The sequence below is a fragment of the Heptranchias perlo genome, chromosome 1 (assembly GCF_035084215.1).
Source record: "Heptranchias perlo isolate sHepPer1 chromosome 1, sHepPer1.hap1, whole genome shotgun sequence".
NCBI lineage: Eukaryota > Metazoa > Chordata > Chondrichthyes > Hexanchiformes > Hexanchidae > Heptranchias > Heptranchias perlo.
Window position 1 is genome coordinate 52,044,543 of NC_090325.1, and position 16,091 is coordinate 52,060,633.

The window sequence follows — 16,091 nt, forward strand, 5'->3', positions numbered from 1 at the left end:
AATGCCCAGTGTAGGATATCTGAAAATTCACACCACTGCAGTAGTAAGGAGGTGCTCTACTGAGATTGGGTTACGTCACTTTTTTTTCACTCTCACCTCACCTCTTAAATTCAGCTCGTGTCCACGTTTGGGCCAAGGCTTTAATGAGGTCTGGAGCAGAGTGATCTTGACGCAAACCACATGGAGCATCGGTGAGCAAGTGGGGCTTCATAGTACTGTTGAGGACTCCTTCCATCACTTTCCTGATGATTGAGCAGTAACTGGCCAGGGTTAGATTTGCCCTACTTTTTTGTGGACAGGACATACCTGGGCAATTTTCCACATTGTCGGATAGATGCCAGTATTCTAGCTGGACTGGAAGATTGGTAGCTGCAGTACCTCATTCATATTGCCTGGCTCCACCTGCAAATCTCCTGCCTCGAAGAGAAATCTATGCATGGTGCTTACACAGATGCACAAGGTGCCTCTCCTAGCAATAAAAATGTAAATGTTGAGGGCACAAACAGGTGGACCTTCATTCTCTAAACATTTAAATTAACTCTAGGTAAGTTTAAAAAGTGCCCACTGATCCAAAAGATCACCTAGCACATTTTAAAAGGAGGTTTGACACCATACTGCAGTTATTCTCCATGCAATGCCAAATCCAAGTAGTGTTAGATATCACCTGCATGGGGTCGTGCACTACTAGGCTTCGGAGTTAGGTTAGACCCATGGGTACAGTTCTCGCCATCCAATCATATGAAAGGCATTACTGCCTTCGAGAGGGTAGAGAGCGAGAAACAACAAAGATGATTTTGGGTGTAAGGAATTTAAGTTAAGAAGAAAAGTAAACAAAGTTGTTCAATTGTAAACAAGATGACTGTTAGTTTTGAAAATTTAAATTAGATCACCTATGAAGGAAAGTGATAAAACTGATCCAAACAAATGGTTTGCCCCAGGAAAAATTTGAAGTTACAAAGTTATGAGTAAGTAGGAAAGTCAAGTGGAACTTTTTTACCCAAGGTAAAATGGACTTGCAAAACAAGTTACCAAGAAAGGTGATTAAACCTATTTATACTGTCTGCTTCAAAGAGGTAATGGGATACATTTCTGGAAAGAGAAGGCAAGACACAACCTTATTGGGCTGAATAGCCTTTTCTTGTTCTTATAAATTCTTGCATTTGTTCTTAAGCACTCAATCCCATTTACCAGTTCACTAGAATGCTTTTTCTGCCATTATCAAAACTATTCTTTAGTTGCTTATTTCATTTAGATAACAAATATTTCCTCTCATACGTTGGCCAATGCCACACAATATTTTGCACTCAAGACAATCACCAACCTGCTCTCAGGCCTTTGCTATGTCACTTTGAAACTGATTGCTAGAAGATACGGTGACTCAGCTACCAAATTTCCTTTCATTCCTGTGGAGAAATGCAAGGCCATGACTTGGCACATACCCAATAGGGCAACTAAGATCAGTTATTCACTGTGCTGTACCATTCCAGTGACCAGAAACGTCGAAACACTACACAACCCACCTCTTCAGTATCTCACTACAGTTTAAGGCATAAGCAGATGAAAATCATTTGACATCAGCTGCTACAACTGATTGAGTTACAGCCATAAAAATAGCAAACTATTACAACACAAAATATCGTAACCAACAGAGTTAAACTTGCAAGTAATGCTCTTTATATGGTATCAGATTGGCTCTGGGAGAGCAGCAGCTGTCCAAGTGACCTTAAAACTTTGAACTATGGTATATCAGGTTTAATGATTTCAGGTAATTGAAGTTTAAAAAGTGAATTGTTAAAAGCAATCTGATTTTTTTTTGCTGTTTTCCAATATTCAAAAGAAACAAACTTAAATCTGTTGCATAAAATGAATGAGGAAGTCAATGCATTCAAATTAAACACGTGTTTTTGGCAACCATAGCATAAATATGAAAACATTTTAAAAGGGACATTGTCAGCCTGGTTAACTTGTATGTGACACCAAAGCATGATTATGGGTGGGAGCAGAAGGGGAAAAGATAAATGAAGCATATATGAGAAACTACAACTTAGAAACAGGGCGTTCAGTCCAGTCAGTGTTGGTGTTTATCCTCCGAATAAGCAAGTCCTAATCTAATTTGCCCGCCCTGTTCGCTCTATTCCCCCTTTCCTGCAATTAACTATCTAAACGATTCTTAAAAGTTGACATGATCTCTGCTTTAATTGTCAAGTCCAGTAAAGCATTCCACAGCCTCGCAATTCTGTGTAAAAGAAAAAGCTTCTTCTGCTTGCTGTCTTAAATCTCAGATCTATGTCTCCTTGTTCTAGACCCCTCAATTAGTGGAAACAGCCTGTTACTATTTATTCTATCCCATCCCTTCATAATTTTAAACACCTCTATCAAATAAACCCATTATCTCCTGTTCGAATGGAAAAAGCCCCAATTTTTTAGCCTTTTCATATTTGTATTTCCTCACACCAGGCAGCATCCTAGTAAATCTTGATTGCCTCAACATCCTTCCTATAGTGTGGAGTCCAAAACTGCACACGTTTCTCCAACTGTGGTCTTAAGGTTTTAAAATAGATTTGCGATTACATCTCAACTTTTATATTCTATACCTCTTGCCATAATGCTCAGTATTCCATTACCTTTCTTTTAAAATGGCCTTATCTGCGTTTAATGCCTTGTGAACCTGAACCCCTAAATCCCTCTGCCCTTCCATGTCATCCAGTCTTTCCCATTCGAAGTATAATTATTACATTTTGGTTTTAAAAAACATAAAAGTACCATCTTACGCTTGTTGTCTGTCACTTTCTTGCCCGTTCCATATCTTATAAATATTCCCTTACAACTTCCTTTAGTCCTTAGAATTATCTACTATGCATCCTATATTATCGTCTGCAAATTTTATCTTCCTTGACTTCATGGTGTCTGAAGTCAATGTTGACACCATTTTAGCAGATAACCAATAACCAGTAACAAAGGAAGTGAAGCACACACAACGATCAAAAGACACTTGCACGCTTTGCTTTTCGACTTACTATTTTACCAACAAATGCACAAAAAACCTAAAGTATATGCTGTGCAAATATATGAGTATTGAGATCAGATGCCCAACAGTATTTATTACTCTTTTTATTTACTAACCAAAAATGCAATTAGCCACATCTGGATTCCCAATTAGCCACATGAGCGAGTGACTGCCTTCGTCTTATCCTGATACGATGTCTGAGTCGTTGCCGATAGGTCCATCTGATTTTCTTATTATTACTTTGTAGGAATTGTTTAAACTGGGATGCTAGATTACTTGGGTATTAAGAATCAACTATGTAGTGAGGGACTGGAGTCACACGTGGACCAGGCTGCCTTCCTTGAAGGGCACTAATGAACCAGTTGAGTTTTTACAATAATTTGAAAGCCCCAAATTACTAGATTATTGAATTTGACCACACAACCTCTGGGTTGCTAGTCCACTAGCATAACCACTAGGCTACCGTACCTGCCTATCTTTGATATAAAAGGGAACATGGGAGAGATATGCAATAAGAGAAAGGGGAAAGTGAGAAAAGGAAGAGAGTGCAAATGAGGGGAGACAGGGAGATGGGAAGAGGGAAAGATACCAAAGGCAGCTTAAATTATTGGAGGGTCATTTCAGAATTCAGTATAAGCAGGTGTAAGCAGGTGAGCTCTCCAGTTAAATTTTAACAGGAATCAACCATCTGAAGCAAGGTAGTTAATCATAGTGTATACCAAAAATTTAATTAAATTTAAATTATTTGAACTTGGTGAAGGAATGTCCAATCTTTCTAGGCTTAAAAGCCAGAAAACAGATTGTATGCAGGTGCAAAATTCAGTATACTACTATTATCTGGGAAATAGTGGGAGGGTTCTAAAAGAGGTGGCTGCAGAGATAGTGGATGCATTCGTTATAATCTTCCAAAATTCCGTACATTCTAGAAAGGTCCCAGCGGATTGGAAGCAAATGTGACCCCGCTTTTCATGAAAGGAGGTAGAGAGAAAACAGGGAACTACAGGCCAGTTAGTCTGACATCAGTCGTAGGGAAAATGCGGGAATCCATTACTAAGTGGTAACAGGGCACTTAGAAAATCATAATATGATTAGGCAGAGTCAACATGGTTTTATGAAAGGGAAATCATGTTTGACAAATTTATTAGAGTTTGTTGAGGATGTAACTAGCAGGGTAGATAAAGGGGAAACCATTGGATGTCATATATTGGATTTTCGAAAGGCATTTCAAAAGATGCCACATAAAAGGTTGTTACACAAGATAAGGGCTCATAGGGTTGGGGGTAACATATTAGCATGGATAGAGGATTGGTTACCGGACAGGAAATAAAGAGTAGGGATAAACGGGTCATTTTCAGGTTGGTAGGCTGTAACTAGTCGGGTGCCGCAAGCTGGGCCTCAGCTATTTACAATCTATATTAATGACTTAGATGAAGGGACAGAGTGTAATGTATCCAAGTTTGCTGACGATACAAAGCTAGGTGGGAAAGTAAGCGGTGAGGAGGACACAAAGTTTGCAAAGCGATATAGACAGGTTAAGTGAGTGGGCAAGAAGGTGGCAGCCAGAGTATAATGTGGGGAATGTGAGGTTATTCACATTGGTAGGAAGAACAACAAAACAGAATATTTTTTAAATGTTGAGAACCTATTAAATGTTGGTGTTCAGAGACACTTGGGTGTCTTCGTACAAGGTACAGCAAGTAATTAGGAAAGCAAATGGAATTTTGGCCTTTATTGCAAGGGGTTTGGAGTACAAAAGAAAGGAAATCATTCTACAATTGTACAGGGCTGGAGTACTGAGTACAGTTTTAGTCTCCTTATCTAAGGAAGGATATACTCGCCTTAGAGGCAGTGCAGCGAAGGTTCACTAGATTAATTCGTGGGATGAGAGGGTTGTCCTATGAGGCGAGGTTGAGTAGAATGGGTCTTTACTCTCTGGAGTTTAGAAGAATGAGAGGTGATCTAATTGAAATATAAGATGAGGGGGCTTGTCAGGGCAGATGCTGAGAGGTTGTTTCCCATGGCTGGTGAGTCTAGAACTAGGGGGCATAGGCGCAGGATAAGGGGTCGGCCATTTAAGACTGAGATGAGGAGAAATTTCTTCACTCAGAGGGTTGTGAATCTTTGGAATGGTCTACCCCAGAGGGCGGTGGATGCTGAGTCATTAAATATATTCAAGGCGGAGATAGACAGATTTCTGGACTCTAGGGGAATCAAGGTATATGGGGCTCAGGCAGGAAAGTGGAGTTGAGGTTGAAGATCAGCCATGATCTGATTGAATGGCGGAGCAGGCTCGAGGGGCCATGTGGCCTACTCCTGCTCCTATTTCTTATGTTCTTATTCTCACTGATATTCTCCCTGTAACTACAGGTTTAACATGCACAAAGTTTAAAGCATGGTCTCTCAGTGACTTGCTCTGATTCCAACTATTTATTTGAAATGTGGATTGTACTTGCTTCATCTTGCATTCCCTATCTCCTAATGATAATATGTCATACTCATTCCCTCTATCATTCATTCTCTTTCATTCTTTATCCATCTCTCCCTGTCCCTCCTTGTTTCCTCTCCTGCCTACTTTTCCCTTTGACTTATTGCTTCTCTCTCCCAACCTAATTGCATATATCCTACTTCCGTCATTCAGTCACTTACTAATTCCCTTTTCTTCTCTCATTCCCTCTATCTTAAACAGTTGCCAGTAGCAGGTCTTTGTCTCAGATATCTGAGTGACAACTCCACTCCACCTAACACTGGCTTCTTTTCCACTGCAGAGGCCAGTAGCACTGAAAGTTTGTGTTTATAGTAGTATGAATAGGGTTCCTCCCAGGTTATTCCACTCCCAGGCTCTGGATTATAACACGTGAGTGTGCAAGGGGGCACCCTCCCTCTGGATAGCGTGACATATTCAGACTAAAATTAGATGACCCAAAAATCATTTCACAAACCTAAAAGGAAAAATTAACTTATCTTATGGCAAATCCATTCCTGAATAATTAGTTAAGGAACAGCTGAGTACATTAATTTCTAAATGGATTTTTGTTCATGGTAACCACTGATTTAACTGTCAGAATTCAACAGCATTTGGAATTATACCTCAAAAGGATGCTCGGTAGAAATAAAAACTCCTTTCTCCATTAATTTTGATCAAACTTGAGGAATAGAATATCCTATAATTTTCAGTTCTCATCCACTGACCAAACGAACGAACATGACAACTCCAATTAGCAAATTCTGTCTCACTCACTGTTTGGAAATTCCCATTTTTCCTGAGAACATCTCCTATTTCTACTTAAGACAAACTCAACACATGTTCTACTTAAGCTTGATGTATGTTGTTCGGGACCTTAGTCTAAACTAATTTCCCTCCCCTCCTCCTTCCACCTGCCCCCACAATCCTAGCACTTTTCCATCAAGGACTTCTCTTTGGACATCTGAATAAATCATGAAGTTTCTCAACTTTAAATGGAAGAAGGGATTTGCATCATAAAGTCATTTTCTAGAGTTCGTCTTGACCCAAGTAGGATTTCAAATCAATACAAATTATGTTCTTGCCTTATGTCACACAGTGATTTTTACTTACAGGGCATTTCTGTACATGTGAAGGAAAAAACAAAACCAGTCCATAAATGTAGCCAAAAAGTTTAGCTGAAAACAACAACTGCTGATGCTGTTGTGCAGAGTGTAGATCATTGAATGTTCTTGAGCACAAACTACAAAGCAGTCAAACTCAACAACTACATGTTGGACATTATAAAACAGTGTTACTTATTAACTACCCCCTCAAAAAAGAATTAACTTAAAAAGAACTATTTTCCAAAGAATTTTCCTGCTACCACCTACAGCAATCCAGGCAACCTTGCTGCAACCAGAAAGATGACAGGCCTTGGAGATTTAAAATATTGTCGTTCAGACAATTATTTTTTAAATGGATCTCAAGTTAAACATTAACACTTGGGAAGGAGAGAAGGTCTGAGGCTAAATCCCCAATTTGTACATACCTAACTTTAGCCAGGGCAATAGTAGGGACACCACATGGAGTTCAGAACCCCAGGGCTATGGAAGGAACTAAGAAAAACATGGTTGCAACTATCACTATCAAATTACTCCTGCTGGGGAAAAAAAAAATCACACATGGGAATATTGGGTGAGGAGGGAATTGATCTTAGCAGTAATATCCTCCACCCCAAACCATGGTCAAATAGCCTGCTAACACTCACTATCTGAGCTTACACATGAAGAATGGCCACTTTTCAGGTGAAGCTACTGGCCTGCCCCTGTCAACTGTTCCCTACAATGAGTCTGTATCTTCCACAGAAGGGACAAAAGGGAAAACTGGTCATTTTCTTCATAAAATGAGTTACCTGTTTGAGTGACAAAGTATTACAAAGTTAGATTATTTACAATCATGGATTGACTGATGGTTCGCAGGTGTTCATTCTCAAAAAGGAATCCAGTATTTGATCAAAAGTAATTTATTGTTTGGTGAAAACATGATTCAGCACATTTGCAATCTAGCGAGGTTGAAATGTTTCTGCTCACAGACATATTAATGGATAGCAGCACATATACCTGGTCCCACCTGCTCTTCTGGTGCAGCTTAAAATGTTACTGAAGTTTTAGTCTTTTTAATTGTGAATAGAAGAAAACACAATCATATCAGATTATTTCTACTTAACGCACCTTTACAATCAATTTTTTTTTGGCAGAAGTATTTCAGTCCCAGAACAATAAACAAAATGTTAATTAGTCCCACATCACAATCAAGGTAATTGATAAATCTAGAACCAAAAAAAATCAGTTGCAATTTCTTTTGGAAAATTAACTGGAGGTAATTCTAGAATATAGCAGCACCAAACAAAATCAAAGAATAACTTTCAATTTCAGCAGCAAATGGAATACAGTAACAAATCAAGCAGAGTGCTTTAAACAGCCAGAAAAATTGCCATGTTTTCACGTAGCTAGTGTCCTGTACCCATTATCAAAGGTGGTAATGAAAATATTAATTAGCCACAAATATCTTCATTAAAAAAAACTTGAAATGTCTCAAAAACATTTAACCCTCAATCACTTAACGCCACTACCACACTGTAAATTACAGTATAGGATTTCTAAAGCATACTAATGACCATATTAGAAGAGGTAGCATACGCAGTACAGTCCATCCATCCGCTGTGTTCTAGCCTAGGGCACGTCCTAATTCAAGTCTTACACATAAGATTCCTCAGCCACTTACTAGGGAATAGTAGCTGAGGTGGTGTCCCATTGCCTTCATCACATTTATCATCTTCGGAGTATCTACTCCTAGGTGAGCTGCAACAAAGGCTAAAGACCCCTATCCACCCTTTATGATGGATGTGGGGGGCACTGGACGACAATCCAGTATTTAGAGCTGGCACTCCGATCTTCACTTGTCGGGGCTGTCTGGAGTGGTCCTGAACCTAACCCTTCTGACTCAGAGGCGGGAATACAGACAATGAACAAGTGGCCACTCCGTCCTGATGAGAGTATCCCACTAGATGTCAACCCAGTATTTAAAGACCATATTCTATCATCTCCACTCGCAGGAGCTATCTGGAGTCAGGCTCAAACTCTTTACTTTCTGACTCAGAGGCAGGAATGCTACCACTAATCCAAAGGCTCACTCCACGCAGTATAGTAGTGGACCCATAAAGTTGTTACTGAAAGTTAAAAAGGGCCAGAACCAAGATAACAGTGCCCAGATTAGTTTAGTCAGAGATATACAGGAAAGCGTGAAGCTTCTACCTCGGTTATAATTACAATATTGGGTTCATACCAGCTTTGGATAAGCTAAAAGTGTACAGTCGGTATTTGGGTGGAGTTCACTGTGTGACATGCACTTACTACAGAAAGAAACAAAATCCAAAGGAAACTCGGAACTTAAACTGATGGGAGTAGGTAATTTGTGTTTTTGTACTGTAAATTTCAAGTACAAGAGTCCTTTTGTGTTCTCCCCAGGTCCCCTTGAGCCATATACCACCTGCAGCAGAGGGCTATTGCTCATTCACAGGTCTCCCCCAATGTTTAGTTTGCTAGGAGCCAGGTGGTGCACAACAAGGGTCAGGAGAAAACTCTCCATCCTTCTCCCCCATCTTCCTCCGCCCTGCCCAACCACAGCATTCTAAGTCAGATCAAAAATTTGGTGGTGAAGGGAATCACACCTCCATTGCCTATTCTGTGATGCCTTCTGTTGGTGCTCCAATGCATTGTATGAATAAGAAAAAGCATTTATAAAATATATGCTGCAACCATTCCAAATACTTGTTCTAATCTTATTAAAATAAACCACATATGGTACTAAACTAGTTTGGAGATGTCAGTCAGGAGTTACTTGGTAACAGATAAATCCTTACATCGATAGAGAAAAAATAATGAATGCTGAAAATGTGAAATAAAAACAGCAAATGTTGAAAATATATAAAAGATCCATTGCATCTGAAAGAGCAGGAAGGTTCTGATGAAGAGTCTCAGCTTAAAAACTGGACTGCTTTTTCTCATGGTAATTAACCTGCAACATGTCTTCAGCAATTTCTGTTGTTAAATTCTTAAAGTACTGCGAGATTGTGAAGTAGAGGTGGCCATGTTTGTAACTACTGAAATAAATTCGGGATAGCATTAATAACAATTTACTATACTTTTGTTTTATGACGATATCAGTACATCACTCACAAATCCCTCATACGCTACACATTAGAGAAAATCAGGTTTTGGAGGTAGTGAAAGGCACAATCCATTGTGTTGGTAACAAAAACTGTGGAATTATGAAGAATGTCCTCTAGTAATATACTACAATGTGTATATTATATGAGAACAACAGGTTGCTGGGGCTGGAATTATTAGATTGTAATACAATTGAAAGATTCCAGTACCATAAGCTGTGAGAACAAAGCACGAGTAATTTATCAGAGCCTCTATATTCTCTAACAATTATTAATGAGTACATCATCTCCTGCTGAACTACAATCAAATAACTCATTAAATCCTCTTGTTGATATCACAAAGAATTAATATCTTTTTGTGTATATAACTGTGCATCAAGGAAATGGGATGCTTTAATAGTTGGTGGTACAATTTTAAAAAGTGTTTAAGAGATTGAATATAGTCAAACTGAATTGTCATCCTGTGAATCTGCTACACTCATTTTTATTTGAAATCAAACATTAAATTTCAGGCAAGTCTTTAAAAAAAAAATTCAAGCTGTCAAAGAAGTAAAAAAAGAAAAAAAAGAGACTGTACATGTTCTGTGTGGAAATGGCTGATAATACCATTTTAAAAGGTCAACCAAATTCCATTTCATTCTAGTAAAATTTACTGTACTGAAAGAATATTCTGGAAAGTTCCGCTCATCAGTGATGGGGGAATCAGATAATCATCCCATTAAATCTCAGCAGCACACAGATCTAGAATATAGTCCTCAGATCAAACAGCTAATATAAACAAATGACTAAATTCTAAAAATAAAAGATTTAACAATTTTCAGATCTCATCAACTTATCTCGCTGCAGAAACTAAGATAAATTTGGAGAAAACTGCTACGCAAGGTAGCACTGAAGGGGAAGAAGGAACAGATGAAATGATTAACATGTTTACACCTACTAACTAGCTCCTAAAAACTGCTTATTACATATGCAACCCATTTCAGAGCTCGCACAAGGATATTGGATTCAGCAGCAAATGCCCAGTTTACTATTAAATGAGGCAAAAGCAGAACAGAGAATTCAAATGCAGCCCAGTTAACCCCAATGAGCCAGAACTGGTTATCAACCACACTTAAGAATTAAACTGTTGAAAAGAACTTTCGCATTTTTCTTCCTATTTATGTACTTTTTTTTGTGTGAATAGTTTTGCTTCAATATTGGTTACTCAAAAGACTTATAGTGACCAACTGAGAAAACTGAAGGATTAACACTATACACAGGGGGATCTGGGAAGGGCCCTCAGGAGTCCACAATGTTACCAGATTTTGTGTCACCAGATATTGGCATATTTCTATAGTTATTGACTTACTAGCATGTTATTTCCATTACTGTATCTATAATATTATGTCTTGTGTATGCCCTCTTTAGTACTTCCTCCCACCACTATTTAACTTACCTATGTATTGTATTTATGTGTCAAAGAGTTCTTCCATTTACATTTCGAAGGAGAAGATGGTGCTGTTTGCTTGAGGTCTACTAGTATTGTTGCTGTAACTGTTCTACAGCATTTCTTCCATTATTTGAGTTGAAAATCCCATAGAAACTCTTCTTTTATACACTGCCTGTCCTTCTCCACTGTCAAATTTAGGACCTCACCCACAGCAAGACTATGCATTTCAAGGATTTAAATCGTTAGGGTACAGAGTGGGTTTTCTTAAGAAAATTGGCCACGAAATCAAGATTATGACCTATGTCTTTGGATTCCAGTTCTTTCCTTATTAAGGGGAAAGTTGACTAGTAGTACCTCTTTATAATCAAACCGTTGAAAAGAACCACAATTAATGTTCATACTTTTTTAAAAAAAGCATTTTTGCTTAGATGTTGTGTTCAAAATACTAGAAGAACAGGAAGGTTTAGTGAGACTAACAGCGTAATAAAATAAAAATAATAAGTATTGGAATGCACCAACTCCTGAAATACCTGATCTTCGTTATGGAACTTTTATTGAAAAACACTTTCTCTCCACCTCCCACCCAACTCATTTTTTTTAAAAAAACTGTTTTTCCTTTGGGTTTCAGTAAATAACACATCTGATCGCAGAGCTGCTTTTTTTTTTAAGGGTTGTAATATACTAAGCTACTGTATAAAGAGATATGGATCATTGATTAGAAAAGACAGAAAGACCTTAAAAGTTCTATTAAAAGAACAATGCCTCCAAAACAAGATAAATACTGATGAGGAAGGCAATCTTAGCTCATCCATCTTGAAAAATCCTAGTCTCCCCATCATGACATCCAACTGGATCCCAGGTTTTTGCCTCCATTACTCTATCCGGAAGCCTATTCTATGTGCAGATCACTCTGTATGAAGAATTTCCTGATATTAATCCTAGATTTGCTTTTCAGTAGTTTGATTCTATGTCCCCTTGTCCTGCTATTGTTTAGTTTGAAGTAGTATTTTGGATCCACCTTTTCCATACTGTTTACTCTTTTATATATCTTAACATCTCTCAATCTCCTTTTATGGCTGAAAAGGCCAAGTTTTGAAGTTTTTCTTCATAACTCAGTCGTCTGACACTAAGGATCAGTTTCATCCACTGCCTTGTATGATTCGAAATAGATCCCCCTCCTCTCAGGTAGAGTCTGAACCCCGAGCTTGCTGCTCCATTAGCACAATGACTACCAAAACACCTACTTTAATTACAATGGCGAGATATCAATCCAATTGATGGTTTAATGAAAGTAAAAAAAGTGGGGAAACACTGTGTGTTAAATATAATTTTGCAGGATAAAAAACAAAATCTTGCCAATATAAACAGATATTTAAAAATGAGTATTGGCATTAGCACTGAAGACATAAGTGTGAAGTGTAGGCAAAATGACTAATATAAGACACACTAGTAAAATAGCAAGTGGTTTACTAGAAAGAAACATATTGTTTTCAAAAGCTTACATTACCAATGTTAAAACTGACAAATACAGTGAATCTTATCCATGTTGTTATGAAAATTACAAAAACTGAGCTGCAGCAAAGGTGATATTTTCATATGGGTTTCCTGACCAAAAGGAGCTGTTCTGCTAGATATATGTGAAATCTAGACAAGATTCTACCGTTGAAAATATTGTATTAGGAGAGTTTCCTTAATGAGGGAACAATACACATAGTAATATATCAGAAGGGCTGGTGTCCATTATTTATTGAGGAGTTAATCTAATGTGCTACAGCATAAAGAGAGTAATCACAAGATTCCTTACAATAACTTGCAGTTCAATGATTCCACTGAACAAGAATGTGTTTGCTGGTTAATGTAATAGTATGTATTATCCCACACATTGGTACGGGCATGAATTTATGCCCCTTACTAACTGGAGAATATTTGGCTGACAACTCTGGAAAATTAGCAGACAGCAGCCAATACCTTCAATACCAACAGGAAATAGGCTACAATCACAACATACATAAAGAAAACAAGACTTGCATTTATATTGCACCTTAGCACATCCCTTAAAGTGCTTTACATACAATTAATTACTTTGAAGCACAGTGACAAAATAGCTGCCGCATGTGGCAGCTACTTTGTGCGTAGCAGGATTCTTCAAACAGCTATGAGATGAATGAGCAGTTAGTCTGATTTCAGTGATGTTGGTTGAGAGAAGGCGGATGACCAGGACAGTGGAAAACTCCCTGCTCCTCTTCAAACAGCAGGATCTTTTGAATCATTGAATGAAGGAGAGTTCTTGGTTAAATGTTACATCTGAAGGATGGCATCTTTGACAATATAGTATTCCCTCATCTTTGATTATGAAATCATACTCCTGGTATGGAGTTTGATCTCATGGTCTGAACTGACACTTCAGTACAAAGAATACAACCTTCAGAAAACATGTGAAGCAAATATAAATAAGGAAGTAACTAACACTTTGGCCACAGAATTTTAGCATAGGCAATGAGCATTTTAGAGCACACTCAATTATCATCCTGTAACCTTCAAGGCAATAGTGTAGTTAAAATACAATTACACAGTCAGTAATTCATTTTAAAATTAACAAAACACAGAACATAATTTCAATCATCTTCTGAGATCCTGCCACTACAAGGCACTTTAGGGTAAGCCAAAGTCAGATGGTCAGCACCCAGCATGACTGAAACAGCCACATCTGACCCTAATCCAGTCAATAGGCTGCAGAGGATAGGATAGACTGCAGCAAAGACAATTAAGTTTCCTTTCATCCTGTTTCCTGTTGCGAATTTGCAGAAATAAGCCAGTGTACTCTCTCAGGTGAGCAATCATGAATGAAATATATAGACTAAAATAGTACATTTCATATAGGTTTTAGATATGATCATTACTACTCTCTAATGCCTTTCAAGGCTAAAATCCTTTAGTACCTTTAACATTTCAGTATAATAGCATGGTGTGTCATTGTGTTACTAATTCTCAGTATAGTTAAAAGTAGATGGTCAGTCATATTATTATCAGCACCCATATAATCTATTTTTAAAAAACTGGATTCTCTCTTTTGAGAAAAGGTGTACATTAGTTAAATACAGAATAATTGGCAGGGTTGGGGAGGGGGGGCGGTGGAGACAAGGGATTTCTTTGCCAGATACTTTTTCCATCAAGACACTGACTGCCCTTCAAAATATTGACTGAGCAGTTCTAGCTGTGAGACTGAAATGAACCAGCTGCAAGCGCGATAGATTGCAGCACCAGAGTGTGTCATGTCACCTCGCCTCAGATGGGTGCGGTGTAGTGAAAAGAAAAAGTGGCACTGATTATCTTCTTGAATAACCATCCAAGGTTGTACAGCTAACCTAACCCAACCCCTTCGAATAAATAGGAAAATGTTCATGTCAGGTGTTGCACCTTTCTGCAAAAAAAATCTCAATCAGAACGAGATAGTATATTTGTCACCTGATTAGGAAATTATAAACTGTTAATCTGTATTTTCCCCGGCAACATCCGATAATCTTGTAGTATCATTTCACAGTACAACAGCATTAACCTACGAACGGCGTATCCTTAAGCAGAGAAATTACAAGGTTTCACGAACGGCCCTGACTACTGCAATGGATAAAACATGCGGCGAGTGACACTTCCAAAGCAGCTCTGCAGTGTCTGTCCCCAATCTGATTTATGGCTGTAGTGCAATCATGCTCCTACTGCATTCCTCAGCAGTGATATTTTTGTTTATTAAGAGGCACCATCAGCTCCAATGTTTCAAAAAAACACATAACTACGTGCTTGTAAAAGAGACACAAAGCGTCCTGTCGTCTCCCAGTTATAATCCGATCAGCCCAAACCTGTCACTCACACTCACTGTTTAAAACCACCAACCAGTCTATCGGGGGCAGAGGGCCTACATGCAAAGAGAATCACCCCCCCCCCCACCACCGCCTGCGGATCTGGCCTGCAACAACCCCCCATCCCACAGCCCCCAACCCCCGGTTGATTACAACGCGGCCCCCCCACCCGGCCCGCAATCAGCCCCGAACCGGCCCCTTACCTCTCTCCGCTTTCCTCCGAATGTTATTGAAAAAGAGCAGCGGCTGGTCGCGCCGACAACTGCACGGAATCACCCACGTCGCCGCATACGGGCCTGGCGTCCACCCTTCGCTGTCACTGTGGTAACGACCAACAGCTCGGCCGCAGCGTCCGCACCGACTCCAGACCTGAGCGGCTTCAGGCGCTGAACCGACGCCGCCCCGCTTCCGCCATTGGTTGTCACAGTACCGATTGTTGCCATACACTCACACCACAATATAACACACCGCCCTCTCCCCCACCCCCACACGTCAGGGACACGCTCATTGTGACGCCAACGCGTTTTCCTCTCCTCGCCCCACCCCCCCCCCTCCTCCTCCCGGGACGATACCTGCGACGCATGCGTATTTCCCTCTCGCCGCCCCGAGTTGTCAAGGAAACTGCCGGCCCGTGTACTTTGGGGGGGGGGGGGGGGCATCGTAGTTGGCGGTTGTGTTTCTTTTTCCGATTCCTGTTCTTGTGTTAAAATATAGATGTGGCGGCGCCTCACCTTAGCTTCAACACCTTCGTTTCAAATCCAATTAATTTACGTTGGAAGGGCAGTGTTGTTATGCATACGAACGCTTGACAAATCCCATTGGTTAGTAGGGTCCTGAACTGGAGGGGGAACTGGTCAGAGGCAAGGGAGCAGGGGATAGATTCGTAGAAAGTTATGTCGCAGAAGGAGGCCATTTGGCCCATTGTGTCCATGCTGGCCAAAAAAGAGCTATTCAGCTTAATCCTACTTTCCAGCACTTGGTCCGTAGCCCGGTAAGTTACAGTACTTCAAGTGCACATCCAAGTACTTTTTTAAATGAGTTGAGGGTTTCTGCCTCTACCACCCTTTCAGGCAGTGAGTTCCAGACCCCTACCAGCCTGTGGGTGAAAAAAATTCTCCTCAGCTCTCTTC

At 39.6% G+C, this 16,091-nt stretch overlaps 1 protein-coding gene across 2 annotated transcripts in view; it reads right to left on the bottom strand.

Annotated features, from left to right (window-relative positions):
- The window catches only part of LOC137322062 (probable E3 ubiquitin-protein ligase HERC1), a 317,287-nt gene extending 301,868 nt beyond the window's left edge, over positions 1-15,419 (bottom strand). For both annotated transcript variants that reach the window (XM_067985131.1, XM_067985126.1), the window contains exon 1: positions 15,165-15,419. The gene's annotated coding sequence lies outside the window, so the exon portion shown is untranslated. The remainder of the gene's footprint in view (positions 1-15,164) is intronic.
- Between the last annotated feature and the right edge of the window lie 672 nt (positions 15,420-16,091).